This window comes from Cricetulus griseus, chromosome 2 (assembly GCF_003668045.3).
Source record: "Cricetulus griseus strain 17A/GY chromosome 2, alternate assembly CriGri-PICRH-1.0, whole genome shotgun sequence".
NCBI classification, from domain to species: Eukaryota; Metazoa; Chordata; class Mammalia; order Rodentia; family Cricetidae; genus Cricetulus; species Cricetulus griseus.
This window is the reverse complement of record NC_048595.1, coordinates 124,263,662-124,286,111: the sequence shown is the minus strand read 5'-3', so window position 1 is coordinate 124,286,111 and position 22,450 is coordinate 124,263,662. Positions and strand designations below refer to the sequence as shown.

At 39.9% G+C, this 22,450-nt stretch overlaps 1 pseudogene; it reads left to right on the top strand.

Moving 5' to 3' along the window:
• The first annotated feature begins 10,301 nt into the window (after window positions 1–10,301).
• On the top strand, window positions 10,302–14,567 carry LOC100766427 (annotated as a pseudogene).
• Window positions 14,568–22,450: the final 7,883 nt, after the last annotated feature.

Sequence of the window (22,450 nt, the reverse complement as noted above, 5' to 3'; positions counted from 1 at the left end):
GCCTATGTACTCTCCAACCATTGGCTTTTGACCCAGGTATTGACTTCTTCCTGTTAGGCTGGTCACAAATCCAATCATAAAGTGGTTATTCTCATAACAGACATGCCACTATTACTGTGACAGTGGGTATATATCTTGTCTGGCAGGTGAATCTCAATAAAACTACTTTTATGTAACAGAATACAGCCCCAAGTGCAAGAAACTAAAAACTATGTAGGTAAGTTTATCTTCTGTTAGGTTTACCTTTTAAGCAATGGTTCAATTATTCAAATCATTTTCTGGGTTATCAGCAATGTGTGCTAAATCAATTCTTTCTCTTCTACACAAATGTCAGGATATAGATGTGAATTTTAGAATGTAAGCCAAAGATGGGTAAAAGGCAAAGGCCTTATTTGGTGTATCATAAGATGGTCCCTCCCCAACTAAGGCTACCTCAAGTCCTTAAAGTTGTTGAAGCCCCACCAAAGCCGCCACAGCATTTTCCAGGAGTTGCTCAGTCATGACAAGCACTCTTCTTCCATAGCTTCCATCTTGGTAAAGTCTGTCTCTTCTCTCTCTTAAGAGGGAAATGCCTCCAGAAGAGGAGTCCATCCCCAGACTGTTGTGTAATTAGCATCCCTTTGAGAATGAGTTTATATGACTTCTTCTGTGAGGTCAGACTTTAAAAAAAAATGGAAAGATCTGTGAGTCTCTACAATGGAGGAGGATACTGGCTGAAGAAATTAGAAGCCATCAGGTAGTGATGGAATACACCTTTAATCCCAGCACTTGGGAGGCAGAGGCAGGCAGATCTCTGTGAGTTCAAGGCAGCCCAGTCTACAGAGAGAGTTCCAGAACAGAGAAATGCTGTCTTGAAAAAAAAAAAAAGGAAAAAAAAGAAAAAAGAAGGAAAGGGAGAGGGAGAAGGAGATAGGGAAGGATGAAGGAAGAAAGGAAGGAAGGAAGGACGGAAGGAAGGAAGGAAGGAAAGAAGGAAGGAATTAGAAGCCAAGGGAATGGGAAAAAAACCTCAACCTAAATTATACTTCTGCTAATGTGAACATTTTCTTTGACCTGGGCCTAGTGTTACAAGAATAGTGAAAGACAGATTCATAGGATCCAACTCATTGCCAAGCTGTCAGACTTGGATTTCCAGTCCACTACTGTTTAAAACAACTAGAGATTATATTGTCTTTTGATGAGCCCTCTCAACACTGCATGGCACCATCTTATATTCTTCATAAAAATGATAGATAGGGAGAGAGAGAGAAGATAGAGAGAGATAACATACAAACATTAAGAAATCTTATTCAGGCAGTACACTAGAGCTGACTCTGTAGTCAGGGATGTGGGTGAGCCAGCTCCGAGGGCTTGAGAGCAACAGAGCTGACCCTGACCCCCCATCTGCCATGTGGTAGCATAGGTGAGGGAAAGATGCCCTCCCATCTTCTCCCCTTGCTACCTGCAGCAGGCCCCTGGGTTTTGAGACTGAGAGAACTAGCTCTGTCTCTCACTAGCTGCAGCACACAGGAGAATGGGACCTTCATGCTACTGAGACAGCACACTAGGGCTGACCCTGTTGTTGGGGTGCAGAAGAGCTGGCCTGGGGGGTATGAGAGCAGAAGAGCTGACCTAGCCCCTTTGTATGCTCCCTACAACAATCAGGAGAGAGAACACTGCACCTCACCTAGGAAAACAGTACAGCTGGTCTAGATCCAAAGACCTAGAGCAGGAGAACTGGCCCTACTCCTTGCCGAAGGCTGTATTAGATGAGCTACTCTGGGCAATGCTGAAGAGCTCATCTGGGTAGCTGGTGAGCTGACCAACCCAGATACCACCCAGGCCCAGAAACAGGGCTATGAGTTGGCCCATCCCAACTTCCACCTCATCTATTAACTGTTGGAGCAGGTGAAAGGGACAGATCCCAAACAGCAGGATCTCCATGACACAGGATATCCAAGAGGAGACCCAAAGAGAGACCATTATTGGCGGTGTAGCAGAAGCAAGAGGCCTTGAGCCAGATCAATGAGTCATGGCAATAAACACTTGCAAGTAAAGATGAATGGACTAAAGAGTACACAGTGTGACTCAACTGGCCACACTACAGCTAACATGGCAAGATTCATCTTTTTGTTTGTTTTGTCTTGTTTTGTTTCTTTGATTGGTTTGGATTTTAGCTTTTCTTTTAAATTGGATTTTGTTTGGGGGGGGAGGTTTCAAGGGCAGAGGGCAGATGCAAGGAGGCAGGGAGATGAGTGGGATTGGAATGCATGATGCGACACCCACAAAGAATCAATAAAAGTTAAAAATATTATTCATCAAAGTTACATAATATATTTCTTACAGTTATCCTACTTGCCCAACACTTCCTCCTTTTTTCTTTCTTTTTTTCTTTTCTCTTTGTGTCTTCTTTGAGTCAGCTCACACTGTGTCTCAAGTTGGTCTGTAACTATGTAGCCCAGGCTGGACTCAACCTCTTGACCTTCCTGGTTCCACCACTGAGTGCTGGGATTATAGGAAAGTGTGTAGCACCATGCCAAGCAACTTTTCCCCCAACAATAACACATGCATACTAATACTTACCTTTCAGAACTTTACCAGAGGATTAAGTAAGACAATGAATGTCTAATACCATGCTTACACCGCAGTAGAAGTTATCACCCTGCCCACTGACCAAGGGAAACTCTGAGCTGGCCAACGGAAGGTCAGGGCTCAGAACAGTCTCCCTTCTCCTCTGTTAAGGCCAAAGTATTTTTGGATGCATAGTTCATACTAATTTGCGCAATCTCTTCCCTATTTTGTGCTTATTCTGGGTATAAATAGATGACTTCAGCCGTCAGCACTGTCACTGCATCCCTCCTGTGAGTGCCAGGAACACGCATCAAAGAAAGAAGGAGAGAAAGAAGAAAGAGGGGTACAGAGCGGGGAGGAGAACTGAAGAAAGGGTGTGGAAAGAGTAAAATCCAATTATCAAATAAGTCCCAAAGATAAGTTTCTCATTACTGGCATCGACATAGGACAGGGCAGAAGAAGGACACTGCCAATGTGACAGGAACACTAAGCATCCCGGTTCATGTAAACTCACTCTCATTGCCTTTTGCTGTAAGCAGGGGTCTGGCATTGAACACAGGAATCCTAGTTGTTTCCTGTAGCTTCTTCCTACCTCTACCCCACGGAGTATCATGAGATTTTGATGTTGTGTAGGCAATATTATCCCATAAGCAGCCAGGGTCATTTTTCAAAATCCTCCATCCAGGAATGAGTCAGAATGAATAACTCAACCTGCTGGGGAGAACATTACAAAGTGAACAAAGAGAAAGCCATCACATCCTAAATAAATCTGCCCAATTAACTTTTAGGTTTTGTTATTGGTGGATGAAGGATGGGAAACTAGAAAATTTACATTTTAAAATATTTTTTCAATGTTTAGTTTGTGTTGGCTATTATCAAGTTTTCATCTTTTTCCCTTGGCTCTTGCTTTCTCTCCTGCATCAAGCTCTCTCTCTCTCTCTCTCTCTCTCTCTGTCTCTCTGTCTCTGTCTCTCTCTGTATCTCTGTCTCTCTGTCTCTCTGTCTCTGTCTCTCTCTCTGTCTCTGTCTCTCTCTCTGTCTCTCTCTCTCTCTCTCTCTCTCTCTCACCTTTTCTATATCCTTCATCTCCTTTTACAATAAAAGTTCTGGATAAAAGCACCTGCCTGTCCTGTATGCCCTTTTCCAGACATCCCATTCACTTTGGCATTCACTATGGTGTCATCAATAAATTCCCAAACCCATCTTGTCTATGTGACCAATTGTCTCCTTGTTAACACATCTAAAGACTTTCTAACATAGCCATATACTCTGCCCTCCTCTCCATCTTCATCCTTCCTATTTGCTGTGTCTTTAGCTCCCCATCTTCAGGGCTCTGTTCCTCACCTCTCATTCTACTGTTCTTTATTTCATTGCCTTTGATGCATGTTCTTGGCATTGACTGAAGGATGAAGCAAGGGTGGCGATGGTGGAAGTGATCTATTTATCATCAGAATGGTCAGGATTCTCCAGGCCTTTTGCGGCTCTCTCTGCATCCTTCAGAGAATCTCATCAGTGCCTGACTTTAAATATGAATTCTAGTAACTCCCAAATTCTTAGATCCATTTTTAAGAGCCTGAGTCTCATCTACTACACTGCTTTCTTGTTAGTATGTTTCACAGCTATTTCAAAGCTACAATGATCAAAAAGCTTTTCTTGATTTTGCACATGCCTTGGTCCATTTATTCCAGCCAAACCCTTCCTGTCCTTTCACTGTTTCCCATCTAAAGGAAAGGAGAATTAACTTAAGAACCACCCTTGACCCTGTCCTTACCGTGTGTGCTCACACTCACATGAAAAGTCATTTCAACTCATCAATGTATCTTGCAATTCTCCCCTCCAGGTCTAATTTTCCCTCCATATTTCATCCTCACTGTCAGTGTATACCTGGCCCCACCCTAATGCGCCTGGATTCGGGACTACTGAAATAACCTAAAACTAATTTTCCTATTTCTACTCCTGTTCTCCTTCCACCTTGTCAGGAAAGGGGGCAGAAAAGTCTTTTCAAAATGTAAGTCATGCTTAGTCCCTCAAACAGTCTTCCAATCACTTCTTCCTGACCCCTGGGAAAATGAAAACTGTAATTATGACCTCATAGCCTCTGCAATCCGGGCCTCCCTGGCTTTCCAGTATCTCAAGCCACCCTCTCCTCCTCAGTGCTATTCATCTACTGCATCCTCCTCCTGCTTTCTAGAAAGCCTGACCTCTTTCTCCTTGGACACTTTACATCTCCCATGCCAGAAGGCCTTAGCCCAGGTCCAAAGGGTTTCTGTGGGTATTCTGAGGGCTAGTTCCTCTCCTTTTAGGTTTGCTGAAGGAAGGCAATAGTTTTTAACCTTTCTAATCCTGAGACCCTTTAATACAGTCCCTTATGTTGTGGTGACTCCAACCTAAAATTATCTTGCTGCTATTTTGTAACTGCAATTTTGCTGCTGTTAAGAATCATAATGTAAATATCTGATATGTAGGATGTCTGATATATGACTCCCCAAAGATATCACAATAACAGGTTTAGAACTTAAGGGGTGAGTCAGTTTTTTTAAAAGGGAAAGTTAGGCCTCACCCTCCCTGTCCTCTTTGTCACAATTCAACACTTTCACATTACTTTTGACTATTTATGTTAGAGGGTTTAACCACCCACTCTGATCTGCATCTCTTGGTATGTGCACCTTTTTGTGGTCCTTTTTTATGGGGTTCTAGACTGGCCTTAGTAAACCATTAGAAGAAAGGAATAATGACATACCACTTCCCAGCCAGGTAAAAAAAAGCAACCAGCTCCTGCCTTGTTCTCTCTTGAATTATCCCTGGGATAATTCACTCTGGAGGCAAACAGATACAATGATATAATATTGTGGGAAGTCATGTGAACAGCCCCATGGCCTGGAAAATCAAAACTTCCTAACATTGACCATGAGATGAGCCTAAAAGTGGGTCCATCAGGCATTGAGATGACTATAGCCAGACTGCAACCTCATCAGAAGTTCTGAGCCTCAAGTGCTAGCTAGGCCTATCCCAGGTCCCTGGCCCTCTGGAGTTGTGGTAAATAAAAATGTTTGTTAGTTAAAGCTGCCACATCTTATGAGGATTTGCTACTCATTTAAATATTTATTTATTTTTGATTTTTCCAGACAAGGTTTTTCTATGTAGCTCGGCTGTCCTGGAACCCACACTATAGACCAGGCTGGCCTGGAAGTCACAGAGATCCACCTGCCTTGTCTCTGCCTTTTGAGTGCTGGGATTAAAGGCATGCATCACCACTGCCTGGTTAGGATTTGTTAATTAACTACAGAATTGACATTTAAAATATATATGTGTGTATGTATGTATATTCATATATATACTTTAATATGTATTCTTTGAATATATATATGCATATGTCTAATCATTATCTATTTCTCCCAATAAAGGTGTCTAATTCACTCACTCTTATATCACTATGCCTAGAATTTTGTCTACCATGTAGTAGTCACAAATTCTAATAGAAATTTGGAGAATGAATAAAGTGTCTAATATTTTACCATCAATAAGGCATTAATTTCTCACTGTATAAATATATTTGTGCCATTCAATATAATCCTATGGCTAACAAGAAACTGGATATTTTTTCCACTTCATAATTAAAACCTCAGTTACCAAGCCCTCAAGAATTTGCTCACTGCCACCTTCTGATTGTGTCATAGCTCTGGACTTCTGATTGCTGCCTTCATGTTCTTTCTCCCACACACATTGACAACAGATGTTTGCATGTCTTCACAGAGCTTGGCGCATGCTGGTATCCTAAGACAACTACCTCCTGCCTACCCAATAAGTGACTTCCCACCAGCACCACACACAAAAATGCCTGACATGGGACCACATTGTTCATTACTTTAAAATGGGAAGGAAACTGCATCGTGGAGCTTTTCTTCCTCCTTCTAAGAAGAACGCTGCAGAAATAGCTTTGAGTCATGGAGTTTGAAATTTACAGCTTTGCTAGATACCATTCTTGGTTTTCTCAACTGTGCTTGAATGCTTTGTACTTCACTGAGACTCCAAGGAATCAAACCATCTTGGTGCAGTTTTATAAATGTGAACCACTCTCTGTCATTCTCTGAAACGTAGCTTACTTAAATCAAATGCACTTCATTTTACAGATTAATAAGGTTCAAATTCTCTGAGGACTTCAAAATAGATCTGTTCTCCAAATTCCACATAGATTTCTTGGGTCTTTACGTGATTCACTCCTGAACATTCTCTGTGGCTTCTCTTGCCTTCTGCTCCTGGTGGTCCAGGAGAGAAAGAAGAGAAAAAACAGTTGGTTGACAAAACCAAGCCTTCCCAGTGTAGGTTCATAGCTAAGTACCAATGTTATTTAGTGCCATTCTTGAGTCAACTAAAATTAGGTAATTTCATGGGATTAAAAAATACAATTTCAAAGGCATATATTGGATAACTTAATCTTTAAAATCAAGTTTTAGAAATTAGTATCACATTCTTCTGAAAACTCCCACTGTCTTTTCTCAGGAATCTATAAGAAAAGCCTGACCCAAGGTAAAATTATTATAATTAAACTCCCACTTGTACTTCAAGAGTATTCTAGGAGTCATTGCTTGTGATTAACTGGGGATCTCCAGGTTCCTGACTCATATGGTTGTCCTTGTAAGACATAATTAAAACCAAATAAGTTGATTAAAGAGTGATTGGCATTAATTACCACATTACTCCTATCAATATTTTTCTAGGTGTTGATATTTTGTGTTCTTGGATTTTTTATGTCTTTTCTTATTATAATCTCATACATATCAGAAAATTGACAGTTTGCTTTCTGCATATGAGGTCTACTTACAAGGCACACTTTCTCCAGATCATTGTCTTCTTCAAGATGATTCAAAGCTAGCCAACCCTGAACAAAAACACTACTTAAGCTCACTCTTGGAGAGAGTCCCACATATGATTTCCAGTTGCAACAGCACCTTGCTATGTCATTTTACTCAAATGATGTCTCTAATCTTCTGCCGCCTAAAACTTTTATGATCCCTGGCAATGGAGTGGGAAGTGGGTGGTGATTACAGGACCTAAGAACTATCAAATGATTTAGGCCTTTGTTTGAGAGCTGCTGGGTAGGAAAGTGGGTATTATTCTTACTCTGTGCCCAGAGGGTAGACCAGAATAAGGAAGCTAAGCATTCTTTGTCCAGATGTCTCCGATCAGGATTAGATTCCCGAGTTGTTTCCAAGATAAATCTAGATTACCATACCCCACATGCCTTGAGTTGAGAGAAAAAGTCTAGAAAACAACAGAAATTCAGAGTTGCTTCCATTTGTTTACCTTCCTGGTAAAATTTCCCCTTCCTTGACACCACTTTCCTCCTTGCAATTTCCTTTTAGGAAAGGGACATGTTCATTTGTTCCAGATAACAGATAGGTCAATAGACACATTGGTGGCTAGATGATAGACTCTAATTAGAGGAGGGTTAGTACTATGTGATAAAGTGAATCCAGTTGTGCCCTAAGGAAATTAATATCTTTTGTCTAATAAAAAAGATTTAGAAGTTTTGTATGTATTCATTGACATATGACCAAGTCTACATACCTTGAACAGAAATAATTTAACATAACTATAATCAGACCATTCAAACAACAGAGAGAGAGAGAAAGACCAGCTCTTTTGGGTACTTTACCAGAGTAGGCTTTGATCCCCACCAAGTTTAACATAACTTTAACGTCCACATTTTAATAATCTAGGCTATGCATTGGGTCATTCTGGTGAACTCCAGCTACCACCTCTATGTCAGTGACTTTTGTGACTTAAAATCCTCTACTTCTATCCTCAGCCTTATTATTTGCTAGCCCCACATCCATATTTCTTCCAATTTTTTTTAATTTGAATTAGAAACAGGATTGTTTTACATGACAATCCCAGTTCCCTTCTCCCTCCCGTCCTCCCCTACCACCCCCCACAACTAAAACCCTATCTATCACATATCCTTTCTGCTCCCCCTGGATGGTGAGGCCTTCCAATGCGTGTCATCAGAGTCTATCGTATTCTTTGGGATAGGGCCTAGGCCCAACTACCTATTAAGCATCTGTATTTGAATATCTGACAGTATCTCTCAAATTTAACTGCTATATGAGCTGTCCTGACTCCATATTTCCATTACACTTGGATAATTAACTGCTATTGTCCAGAATGTGTGACAAAAGATACCCACTGATACATCTGATACATTTTCTAAAACATAGGAATTCATACACCACAGGATGCGTGGTTGAGGAATGAGAATTGAAGTAATGTCTGATGTAGTAGCTACTTTTGTACCTTGGGAATGATCAAGCAGGTGGAATGGGAACAGACTAGCTGATCAGATGTGGGGAGTAAAGGAAGATAAATAGGAATGGACTGTTGGTGAGTCAAACACTCATCCTTAGAGGTCCTGTAATCTATCTTTTTATGAAGCTGACAGTTGAGGTTGAAACCCTATGACCCTCTCAAGTGTTGTCACTGCCATCCCCACTTTTATGACCACTTCAGCAGCAGGTAGAGTCAGAGTAAGAGAACTACATGTTCAAAGCCTAAGAGAAACAAGATACTGCTTCCTTTTCAAATGGGTCAAATGTCAATCACAGAGTGTGGCTCATATTCAAAACTGTTTGGTCCTCTGGGGTCTCACTGAAATACAAGGCATCCCCCACATGCTGAGGGAACCAAGGTTGTCGTCTCCCAAAGCTATATACTTCAACCTCCCACAGCTCAAAGCTGTTTTTTAAGATCTATCCAGAAAATGATGTTTTCTTGGTGGGAAAAAGTATCATTCAAGTACTCCCACAATTCAAAACAGTAGGTGCTCGGTAGGTTTAGTAACACAGGATTGCAAAAGATGTTGTATAGATAAATAGACTGACTATAATGTTTATTATCCAAATAGAGACACTTTTGAGATATAAAAGTGGTAACGATTACACTGGGACAACAGGTGAAACAGGAGAACTTGGACACACAGGGGATGAAGTCATCCACACTGCAGAGGAGACGCAAAGCCAGGAGGGTGTACACAATCCTGCCCTTTTGAAATTGCTTGCTGATGAGTAAACACAGGAAGCTCTCAATAAATTGAACCCTACATTGTGCAGGCCACTTCAGATGATCTTATGTCTAGTTGGATTACTTTATTTTTCAGTGGATTTGCATATCTGGGGATAGAAACATGAAGGGTTTTGACTGGTCCATATAAATGTTCTCAATCCAATTGTTAACTTGTTCTTTCAGCAAACTTTTGTTGAGCATCAGGTACAATTGGAGAGCTAATTAGAGTTCTGAGAAGAGCAATTATAAAATGAGTGGCGCATACCTTCCCTCAAAGAATTGGCTGCTAATAGCTGAGATACATGAAACCAAGTAATTCCAATGTGATGTATTTAAATACCAAAGGAAACATTTCCCAAGACAGCACACATGGCTAGTTAAGGTGCTTGAGGGTGCTGGCATCTCTCATTATACTAGTCAATCTTATTTTGTGATGTGAACTCCGGGTAAATTGTAATTCTTCTTGGCCTTGTTTTTTTCTTTCTAAAGTCTATTTGTAGCTCAGTTCACAGCATATATTTAAGATTTATAAAATTACATGCATTTAAATATCTTCAGGTTGTTAACTAAAAAAGAACTCTACTCTTTCCTCTCTTTCTTCTGAGGTTAAATTACATGGTTCTCAGATTTTGTTCTGCCTTTTATGTCACATGAATAAATGTTTACTGTGCAGGAGTGTTCATTAAGAAAGCATGGCCATCTCGGCCAAATTGCAAAATTCATCACACAGGTTTGAGTGTGGAGGCTGTTCAGTGAATAGTCTGACGTGCCCCTTCAGTTCAGCGATGCTGAAAATCCCTCAGCTGCAGTCAGAATTTTTATAAACTTCTCTTTGGGAGAATTTAGGGTTTTATTGTGAGAGCTTCCATGTGTACTTGCATTTTCTCTGTTTCAGACGTAATCAATGCCACAGCAGTCAATGCCTCAGCAGTCAATGCCTCAGTAGTCTGAGGACTGCAAGGCACGTCCTTGCACACACTCAGGCTCACTTATCTGGCTTCACTCCCTTTAGATCAAGAAAGTTTTCCAAGTGGATCTGTTTCCCTGAGAAAAGCAGATGGTGAAGTTAATTCACCAGTCCCTATAGTTAAATCCTGTGTTGTTTTCTTCATTTTATATGTGGTGCAGTACAACCTGCTATGACACTGGAGTGTGGCTAGCAGCTCCCTCTGTGCTCTCTGGAGATTTAACCCCGGACTCTAGTCCCCTCTCCCCTCTCTTACTTGACCCTGACCTCTGGCCATATTGGATGGGCCAAGAGTCAACATCTACGCAGGCCGAGCCAACACTACCTGCCTAGTCATCAGCTTCATTTAAGTAGATTGGTTTGGGGTGGGTATTGTCCAGTCTTGGACAAGTTTAAATCCTTCAGGGTTACTTGAAAAGTGAAAAAGACACGTTTTCCTCACTGTCAAAAGAAGGCATAACTTACAAAAAAAATCTACCTATATTTATTCTCAGTGTCTGAGAATTCCACATTAATGTTTCATGAAAATTGTCATAATTCTCACGGAGAAAAAAATGACCCATCTTCTTTAAAAGATAGTTTCATTATTATTTTAATTTGTACTCTCTGAATATTAATGGGGTTGGATTTCATTCTGTGCTCATATTCCTTGTACATTTTATATTGGTTTATGGTTAGTAGCTTTTATTGGCTTTAATGTTAGTGGTCTATAATCACAAAAATATTTTCATACTTAGAATTCAGCTACAGGTTACTTCACAAAACACATGCTTAAGCCAAGTAACAGAAGAAAGTTTTTAAAAACAGAATCTGGACATGTATACCAAGAAAGATAACAAACCAAATTTAAAATAATGTATTGAAATAGAATTTTAAATGAAATATAAGCAAATGAAATGTTTATTTTGAGTTTAATAAATGTAACAATATACAGAAAAAGTTTGTAAGGATAAAAGATAATGAATCTTTATAAGACATTAATAGCCAAGCATTTAACAACATGGTTTTGAATCTAGAGAACAGACACTATAGCAATGGGAACACAATCTTGAAGGAACTCCGTGATCAACAGGCCAGTCAGAGGGTCAGAGAAAGGACCATCATATTTTTCACACAACAAAGAGAGAAAAATGTATGCTTCAAACACTCACTTTATTCCTAATGAAGAAAATTAACCATGAAGTACAAACAAGAAATGACCCTAAGTTCAGAATCACAAACAATAAAAAACTAAAACTATTCAAATAAAAATAAGAAAGAACATCAAAACTTGAATAAAATTATCTCTGTTTATGCTATTTAGAAACCTAGAAACACTATTAAATAATCATTGGTGGGCACAGAAACCCAAATGGACACTAGAGTTTTTCAGAAAGCATGACACAAAACCAAAACAAAATAAACAAACAAAAACAACATGTCAAAACCTTTGGGTTACAGGGCAAATGAATATTATATATATATATTCTTATTAAAAAAGAAAAATATAAAAACCTATGTATCTAGTGTGTCCTTAATGCTTTTAGTAAGTTTCAACAAAGTAAGGACAAATTAAGCATATAGAAAATATTAATAAAGGGAAAGAAAAATAATAAAATTAAAAGAAAAGCTTATTTTAAAGGACCACTTAAGAACCCAATGTTTTAAGTAAAACTAGAAATGATACATATGAACAAAAGTAGAAATAAAAAGAAATCAATTGTACATGTGCATATCTTAAAATAATGTAGCCATAACTTTTCAGCAGATGTCAATTATTGATTTTTTTGTTGCTGTTTAGCTTTATTTTTGAGTCAGGATAAGGTTACTATTATGGTTGGCTTTTGTGTCAACTTGCCACAAATTAGGATTACCTGAGCAGAGAGTGTCACTTGTACAACTGCCCTAATGGCCTTGATTGATGTGAAGACTGTCTGACTGTGCCCATTTCATCAAGTAGCAGCCCAGACAAAGAGGGTGTTTGAGAAGGAAGAGTATCCTGCCCTTTGCTCCTTTGCCATCCTCTAGCCACTGAGTTGCTCTGTACGAGCACAGTGGCCGCTGAATCTAAGCTTTCAAGGTGGACTAGGAAACAACAGTCCTCCATGAAGTTCCAGGCTGTCAGAAGATTGGGGCTACTGAGGCACCCCACCTTGTGGACAGAGTAAACACTAATTGTCTCCCCCCAGTGACAGACAGCTAGAATGGAACTGGTCCAACTACTGGGGCTCTCAGCTTGTCCAGTAGGATTTAGCTGTGGATACTCTTTTTAAAATGATGTGATACATTCACGTATATACATGAATTCATATATATACATATGAATAAGTATGTATATCCAGTCCCTAGGTTCTGTTCCTCTAGAGAATCCTAACTAAAACATTTACATATACCTGAGTGGCCAAGAATGAACTTACTATGCAGCAAAATTGGTCTCAAATCCATGATCTTTCTGCCTCAGACTCCCAAGTGCTGGGACTGTGAGCCCATGGCAGTGTTCCCAGTTTTAAGTTATCACAATTAAACTGAGTGACTTAAGGAAATCAATCCCCATGAAATAGAAAGAGGTAGTCAACAAATTCCAAATTCCAGTACCTTCACACCACCTTTCTTATTTGTTTATTTGTTTTTGTTTTTTTAAATAGACTTTCTCTGTATAGCCTTGGCTGTTCTGAAACTCACTCTGTAGACCAGGCTGGCCTCAAACCTACAGAGATCTGCCTGCCTCTGCCTCACTAGTGCTGGTATTAAACGCATGTGCCACCACCACCCAGCCAGACCACCTTTTAAAAGCATCAAGTAAACTCTGTTAAATAAACTGTTCCAAGACACACAGGAACAATATAGAAAACTTCAACTGGTCTGATGACACAAATATCACCCTACTACAAAAACTGAGTGATTCCAGTACAAACAGAAAATTTTCATTGATGGGAGATGTCATTCTGTAAATATGTTTCTATTATTGGTTGATGAATAAAACACTGTTGTCCAATAGGGAAACAAGATAGGCAGGTCTAGGAGATGAGGAGGATTCTGGGAAGTGTAGGCACAGTGAATCACCATGTAGGACGCCAGAGGAGTAATATGTCATCGGACATTTCTCTGGCAAGATAAGACCATGTGGAAATAATTAGACATAGAAATGTTTAGTAATTAAAACAGAGTTAGCCAATAAGAAGCCCTAGTCAAGGGCCAACAGATTTACAATTAATATAGTGTCTCTTGTGTTATCTGGAGGCTGGAAGCAGTGGCAAGACCCAGGCAGCTGGTGGGAAGGAGTAACCATAACAGTCATGATTTTTTGTTATGAAATGCAAAGTCTTTTAACTAAAACAGTACAAACTCAAAATCATCAGTGAGTTAAGTCATATTCATCAAAACCAACTAGTTGTTCCCCAGCGTGCCATCTTGTGGGAGCGAAACCAACGCTGGCTGCTCCCAGCCAGCGCGGAGGTCTCTGGCTAGTATTGCTTCCACCTGTTCACAATCTCTTCAAGAGCCTTTTTGGCAAAAAAAGAAATGCGCAGTCATATGGTGGGCCTGGATGCTGCAGGGAAGACAACAATTCTATACAAATTGAAGCTAGGTGAAATTGTGACCACGATTCCTATCATTGGTTTCAATTGGAGACAATTAAGCACACACATATCATCTTCACCTTGTAGGGTGTAGGCGGCCAGGACAACATCAGGCCTCTGTGGCGCCATTACTTTCAGAACACCCAAGGCTTGATCTTCGTAGTGGACAGCAATGACAGAGAGCGTGTGAATGAGGCCCGTGAGGAGCTCATGAGGATGCTAGCTGAAGATAATATCCGGGATGCAGTTCTCTTGGTGTTTGCCAACAAGCAGGACCTCTCCAATGTCATGAATGCTTCCGAAGTCACAGACAAGCTGGGGCTGCACTCTTTATGCCACAGGATGGGCTCTATGAAGGACTAGACTGGCTGTCCAATCAGCTCCGGAACCAGAAGTGAACCAGACCTCCTCCCTCCCCCTTACTTCCTCCTCTCCGCCCTCTGCTTTCCTCTCATGTGGTAAATGTGCGACACTGTGGTTCTGAGTGCCGGAAGCTGTTTCTATGGGTTGGTCACAGTGTGCATCACACCGTGCTGTACATATGCAGACGCAGCCTGCAGCCAGGTTTTTATTTAATGTAAATAGTTTCTGCTTCCACGGAGGCAGTTTCTAGTACTCCTATGCAATATTACTTAGCTTTTTTATTATAAAAAGAGAATCAACTCACTGTCAGTACTGAGAAGGGATTTGGGTGTAGGGGCACCTGGCCTCCAGGAGCCATTGAGCCGTAAACTGATGTCAGTATCCATTTGGTGGTTGGTTTTTAACCCAAACTCAGTGCATCAAAAGATGGCCTCTATGTTTTTCTTTTGTATTTTGATAAACACTGAAGAAGCTGGAACTGTTCAATTTGTCTTGGGGGAAATCTCAGAACTGGTTTATTTGGTGTCATGGAACCTCTTACTGCTTTCAATACACAATTAGTAATAAAAAAAAACTAGTTTATGTAGAAACACAAAGGTAACTTCACAGCCACTTAAACAAGTATTAATACAAGCAGAATGCAGAGGGGAAATCAGATCACACCTAGAACTGAGTACTGGTCGGGGCAGCAGGGATGCATTAGTGAACAAAATGCAGAAATCCCTGCCTGCACGGCACTTAAACTCTAGTAAGGGGAGAAGAGACAGCAGGAGAATGTGGTGTGGAATATGGCTGGTGCTGATGGAGTGTGTTGGAAAACCAAACAGCAAAGTAGCGCAGGAAGGAGAAGATGTGAAAGCGTGAATGTTGTGGTTAGGCATGAGATTGTTGAAAAGCTGATGTTTAAAAAAAAAAAAAAAAAGCCTTAAAGAGAGGAGAGAGTTGGGGGACAGTAAAAATAAGCAAACATGCATCAAAGGCGTGTTAGAGTAAATAGATGTTATAGGGTATCCATGGACACTGGAAGAACTTTAGCTTTTCCTCTGAATGAATAGAGAACATTCTAGAAGAATTTGAGAACCATGATGTGAGTTACAAATGTAAATCATTGCTGCATCTGTGTTTGTTTGTTTGTTTGTTTGTGACAGAGTTGTAGCTTAAAGTGGTGTCAAACTCACTGTGCAGACAAAACTAGCCTCAAACTCATGCTCATCTTCTCAGAGTGTTTTGGTTAACAGGATATGGCACTCTGTCATTTTTCTGGTTGTGGTGTTGAGAATAGATGACTACCACAGTTACCGAGAGCAGATGGGAGGCCAATTCAATAATCCAACTTGAATTGTCATGGGCTTGGGAGAAGTCATGATGGTAGTGACATGATTCTGCTTGTATCTCAAAGGTAGATTTGTGGGGACTGGAGATAAAACTTGGGAAAGTCTGGAGTACAGATGAAAATCACCAGTTTTTCAACCAAAAGATCTAGAGACTTGGAGTTGCCATCTGCCAAGAGGGGAAACTGAAGAAGGAGATCATTGACACACGTGTGTCACAAGCAAACACCTGCAGCAGGCTCAAAGGTAAAAATAAATAAATAAAGTTAAAAAGAAAAAAATTTAACTGTGGCTACTAATTCAACATTTCTTACAGTACCCTAATCAAGGAAGAAAAAAGATAAGTGTGTGTGTGTGTGTGTGTGTGTGTGTGTGTGTGTGTGTGTGTGTGTACATATATGGGATATAGGCATACATATGGGATATATTTTTGAAATAAATATTTAGTTCACACTATTTAAAGATATTTTAGCTACCAGAAAAACAAAAGTAATAGATAATGACACTAAGAAAGTTCAACAAAATAATAAATATCAGCTTAACTTTCAAATATCAATGGATTTGGGGGGAGGATTTTAGAAACAGGGTTTCTCTGTAGCTTTGGAATCTATCCTGAACTCGCTCTGTATGTCAGGCTGACTTTGAACTTACAGAGATACACCTGTCTCTGCCTCACGAGTACTGAGATTAAAGACATGTGCCACCACTGCCCAGCCAATGGATTTTTTTATAATCTTAACAGTAACCACACGTACTTTTAATTTTAAAAGGGATTATCTTGATAGCAACGAAAACTGTAAAGTACCTAAGAATTATCTTTTAAAAATTAAGAAAGCCTTTAGAATTAAAACTATAGACTGAAATATATAAGAGATCAACAAAAAGAAAGCTTAGTATTATTAAAATATCAATTATTTTCCAAATGGATCTATAAAATCATTGATATTTCCATTAAATTATTAATAGAACATGTTTGCAGAATGGAACAAGATGTTTTAAAATTCAGTTGGCTTGTAAACCACTTTGGAAATCAGTATGGCAGTTGCTCAGGAAAATGGGAATCAGCCTACCTCAAGATCCAGCCATTCCTCTCTTGGGCATATACCCAAATAATGCACTTTCATACGAGGACATCTGTTCAAACATGTTCATAGCAGCATTGTTTGTTATAACCAGAACCTGGAAGCAATCTAGATGCCCCTCAACTGAAGAATGGATAGAGATAATGTGGTACATTTACACAATGGAGTACTACTCAGCAGAAAAAAAACAATGGAATCTTGAAATTTGCAGTCAAATGGATGGAACTAGAAGAAACCATCCTAAGTGAGGTAACCTAGTCACAAAAAGACAAACATGGTATGTATTCACTTATATAGGAATTTTAGACATAGAGCAAAGGATTACCAGCCTACAGTCCACATCACCAGAGGAACTAGGAAACAATGAGGACCCCTAGAGAAGAATGCATGGTCCACTGGAGAAGGGGAGGGGCAGGATCTTCTGGGCTAATTGGGAGCATGAGGGTTGGGGAGAGGGAGCTGAGAGAAAGAGAGGGGGAGAAGAGGGTGGGAGAGGAGAAAAATGGAAGGTTGAGTGGGGGGGATAGAGGAGAGCAGGATGAGAGATAACATAATAGAGGGAGCCATTATAGGTTCGAGGAGAGATCTGGCACTAGGGAGATTTCCATAGATCTATAAGGATGACACAAACTGGCAATCTAAGCAATAGTGGAGAGGCTACCCTAAATGCCCTTCCCTTATAATGAGACTGATGACTACCTTATATGCCAACCTAGAGCCTTCATCCAGTGGCTGATGGAAGCAGAGGCAGACACCCACAGCTAAACACTGTGAACTGAACTCTGGAACCCAGTTGCAAAGAGCAAGGAGTGATGAGCAAAGAGATCAAAACTGGGCTGGTGAAACCCACAGAAACAGCTGACCTGAACAAGGGGGAGCACATGGACCCCAGACTGATGGCTGGGAGGCCAGCATGGGAATGATCCAGACCCCTGAATGGGGATGTCAGTGAGGAGGCCTTGGCACTCTATAGGGTCTCTGGTAGTAGATCAGAATTTATCCTTGGAGTAAGAAAGGACTTTGGATGCCCATCCCACATGGAGGGATACTCTCTCAGCCTGGATACATGGGGGAGGGCCTAGGCCCTGCCCAGGATGATATGACAGTCTTTGAGGATCCTCCATGGAGGGCCTTACCCTCCCTGGGAAGCAGAGGGGGAATGGGGTTCAGGGCTGGTGAGGGGTGGGGGAGGAGGGGAGGGAGAGGGATAAGGGATTCACATGTGAAGCAGGCTTGTTTCTAATTTGAACTAATAAAAACATTTAAAAACAAAACAAAACCAAAAGGTTTCAGTTGGAAAGGAAAATATGCAGGAAGAGTCAACATATTTTATAAAAGAAGAAAAATGGTAAAGAAAATGATGGATCAGATAAATGGGTATTTTAAATACAATATTTTGACCAAAAATGGACAAACATTTTAAGCAGAAAAACTTAGGTGCAGCCAGGAATTCAGCTTATGGCACAGTGACTTCCAGTCAGTGAGAATAAATAAGGCTGGTTAAAGAGAATTGTGCTGGGATAATTGGATATTCATGAAGGAAAAGGCTCCCCCTTACAGTACACATAAAAACAAATTTCAGAGAAAAGGGAGATTTTTTTGACCAATTCATAGCTATTATCATTGTTAGTTATTCAAATGAATCTGTAATTAGTTAAAACCAAATAAAACAATTACTTGTGTTTTTTCCCGTTTCATTGGTTATGTGTAATAACTGTCACTGTCAACTACCAAATTTAGAACCACCTAGGAAGCATACCTCTGGGTTTGTCAGAGATGTTTACTTGAGGAAGGAAGGCCCACCTTGAATGTAAGTGCACCATCTCAAGGACTAGGGTCCTAATCTAAATAAAAAGGAGAAATGACCAGAGCAGCAGCACCTGTGTCTCCCTGTTCCTGTCTGTGGACACTGCACAGCTGTTGCATGCTCCTGCCCACAGCTAGAGCAGCTCTTGTGGCCATGTCTTCCCCTCCATGACAGACTGGACCCTCAAACTGTGAGCCAAAATAACTCCTTCCTTCACTAAGCTGCTTTTATCACCACAAGAACTAATAGACCGCTGATTTGGCTTCTAAAAAATATAAATTCCTGCCGGGTGATGGTGGTGCACGCCTTTAGTCCCAACACTTGGGAGGCAGAGGCAAGCGGATCTCTGTGAATTTGAGACCAAGCCTGGTCTACAAGAGCTAGTTCCAGGCCAGGCTCCAAAGCCACAGAGAAACCCTGTCTCAAAAAAAAAACCAAATATATATTCCAGGAATGTCTCCATAAAGTTAAAGGACTAAGGACAGAATAAAGATATTGGCAACATGTATAACAGAAAAAGAATGTAAGAAAAAGACAATAGCCCAATAGTTGATGGCAGTATATAAATGGGTAATGCATTAAAAAGTTAAAATGTAAATGAGACAGTCTATAAGGTTATTTGCTCAAAGGGAAAAAAATCAACACACCAGTAAGGGGGGGGGGGTACTGGGAGAGGTCAGTGGTTGAGTGTTTATAGCAGTATCAAAGACGTGTGTTCCATTCCAGAGAGGGATGCGAGGGAGGGAGTATGTAGAGAGAGGGAGGGGAGATGAGGGAGGGGGAAGGAGAAGGAAGAAACAATAGATACCAAGAAAATTTCATTTTACTTATCATACAGCATTCTTTTGTAGTGTTAACAGCAAATTAAAGCATCTGTGAAGTCCTAGAAATTAATTTTGAGTTGTCTTATCTCAAAATGTTGATGTATCAAGGATATATTTATTAAATTATTCCCTATGGCAACCTCTTCAGGAAACACAGCTGTAGCATTTAAAAACAAAAAAGTCAAGCAGAGGTCCTTAGTAGTTCTATTTTAATGAAATAAAGGTCTAGCTCTTAAGTGATGGTATCGACATACTTGTAAACAAGTTTCTTAAACAAATTAACATTCATTGTAGCAAATTGCTCAGTAAGTCTTTTTCTTTGTAGATGCAGAGCTAACTCCTAACCCTTGACAAAAATATAAATTCTGGTGTTTTGGTTTTTTAAACGCATTTTCTGTGCCTGATAGCAAGCTTCCTTGGGGAGGAGCAGTGTTTCCTTTCCTTTGGTATCTACTAGTGTGCCCATACCCTGTAGCAGGAGACACAGCAGAGTCTTAGGAAGAAAAGTGGATCCAGAGGACTCGTAATTTGAAAGTGCCTCTGTAGGTCAACCCATCTCTACGGAAACATGCCATGTCTGAGTCTATAGGTAAGAGGATCTCCTTTCATCCCAAATAAATCTTTACCTTTTATTTTCTCAACTAACACCAAAGTCTCTTATTCCACCAACCATTTACAGACAGAAGTTCAGATTTCTAATGTTCACTGTTCCTTTCTCTACCCCTAAAATCTGTTTTCTCCCAGTTCTGCCCATTCACAAACTTGTTTCTATACAACCTTATCTTTATCTGTCAAAAAACATGTTTCCAAACTTTCAAAATTTCCATTTAAATGTTCTCCCAACATCATTCCTTTGTAAACTGTGAACTCCTCTGGATTTTCCTCAGAGTTAAAATGGCAAAAGCTTTAATAGAGTTAAGTGTAAAACTGTTTAAGACTTTCTGCCTTTGGTAGAATTAAAATATACCATCAATTTAAATATTTCATTATAGAAATAAAAAAGTGCTTCTAAAATAAAAAATTTTTAAAAATTGTTAAAGAACTATTATTAAAAAAGAAATTCAAAAACCCATGGTTGGTATATCAATAATACATTACTTAATATTTGGTATATAATTAAATACAGTTATGTACCTAGCCCAATTGTAGTTAAATTCATTCCCCATCCCCTTTAAAATTGTAAAGATTTAAAAGGTCATTACATGTACCAGAAGTTACTAAATTGTTCATTTTTAAATGGTGAATTTTTGTGCTTTTTGAAATAGTCTGTTACTTTGGAAAGATGACTATTTCATTATCATCCCAAAATTAGCTAACAATGGTAAGACATCAACCCTTACTACTACTACTATCCAACTTGGAGCAGTAGAGAGACCCTTAAGAACCAGCTCTGTCCTGTGTATGCACTCCTTCATGGGAATTTCAGATGTCACAGCTGTTCATTTTGTGTAGCACTTCCTACAAACTTCATATTTTGGACAACAGATCTATAAAAACAATTTCATTGCTCTTGGCAAAACCACTGTCCTAATCTGCTGTTCAGGTTCAAATCTGATAAAATGGTGTCTTTCTTTCCAGAGAAACCCTGTAGGCAAACATGTCATGAGTGGCCCAGTTTGACTGAGAACAGATCCACGCCACTGGTCACAAAGGTAAACACTTAAGACATTTAACCCAGCCCAGGAGTCCTAAATGGAAGGGGGTGGTCATCTGGATTATGAATCACCGAATTGGCATGTCAGAAAACACGCATTTTATTGACAGAGGGTGATTGTGGGGGAGAGTAATTTTTCATGTAAATTCCAGAACACCTGCCTCCCTCTCTTTGTACTCATACTTCTGCGTGTGGTTGGAGGGGTGATAAAAGGAGTAATCCTGGGCTACAGCTTTGTATAATGTAATACATAAGTTTGTTTCCACAGCTCTCCAGCAATCTGAAATTGTCCAGTTTCTATATAAATTCCCACTATTTGTGAGAGATCTTTAACTTTCTTTGTGTATCACATCAACAGCTGTATGAAGAAGTAGCCCCTTGTCTACCTCTTTCTCACTGAGCACTTTGCATTGTTTAGTACCAAAAAGGTGTTGCATGTACTCATCACTACCACCATAAACACACACACACACACACACACACACACACACACACACACACACACACACACACACACAGGCTCATGTAAGTCTATCATGGGGGATTGGAACTGACTCCTTGAAGTTAGAAGTATTTTCCTTGTAGCTCCTCAAAACTCTGCTTTGCCTCAACAGCTGAAACAGTTGCTTAGACTGAGTAGCTACTCCATAAATATTTATTAATTTTAATGTGTTAAATCAATTTTGATTTGACCGTGCATCCTCAAGGCACAAGGAATAAATTTTAAGTGAAAAAGATTCCATCCCAATTCTAGCCTACGTATAGGTGTCTCTGAAAGTAGCTGTAACTGAACTGAATTCTCCTGTGTAGTCACGATTTCAAACCATTTCCAGAAGTATGTCATGTTTTCAACTGTCTGTTGATGTAATCCCCATCTTTAACATCCCCCACCTCAGAGAGACTATGCCTTTAACCTACTTGCTTCCGTTTTACTTTGCATTGAGTGAAAGCTTAAACTTCACAACTGACACATGACCCAATAATCTATAAAGGAAAGGCCACCTGGAAACCTCAAATCAATAAATAACGACTATGTAGTATGGGCAGAAATCAGAAACAACTATTGTATTTGTAGACAGAACTGCCTGTCATTTCAAAATACTAAGATGTCAATACAGGGTTAATATTTGTAACAAACAACATTTTCCACATTTCTTTTTTAATTTCTGAAAATTGAGATGGCAAAATGTCTCAATGGGTAAAAGCACTTGTTGGGTAGGCCTGGTGACTTGAACTCAATCCCTAGAACCCAT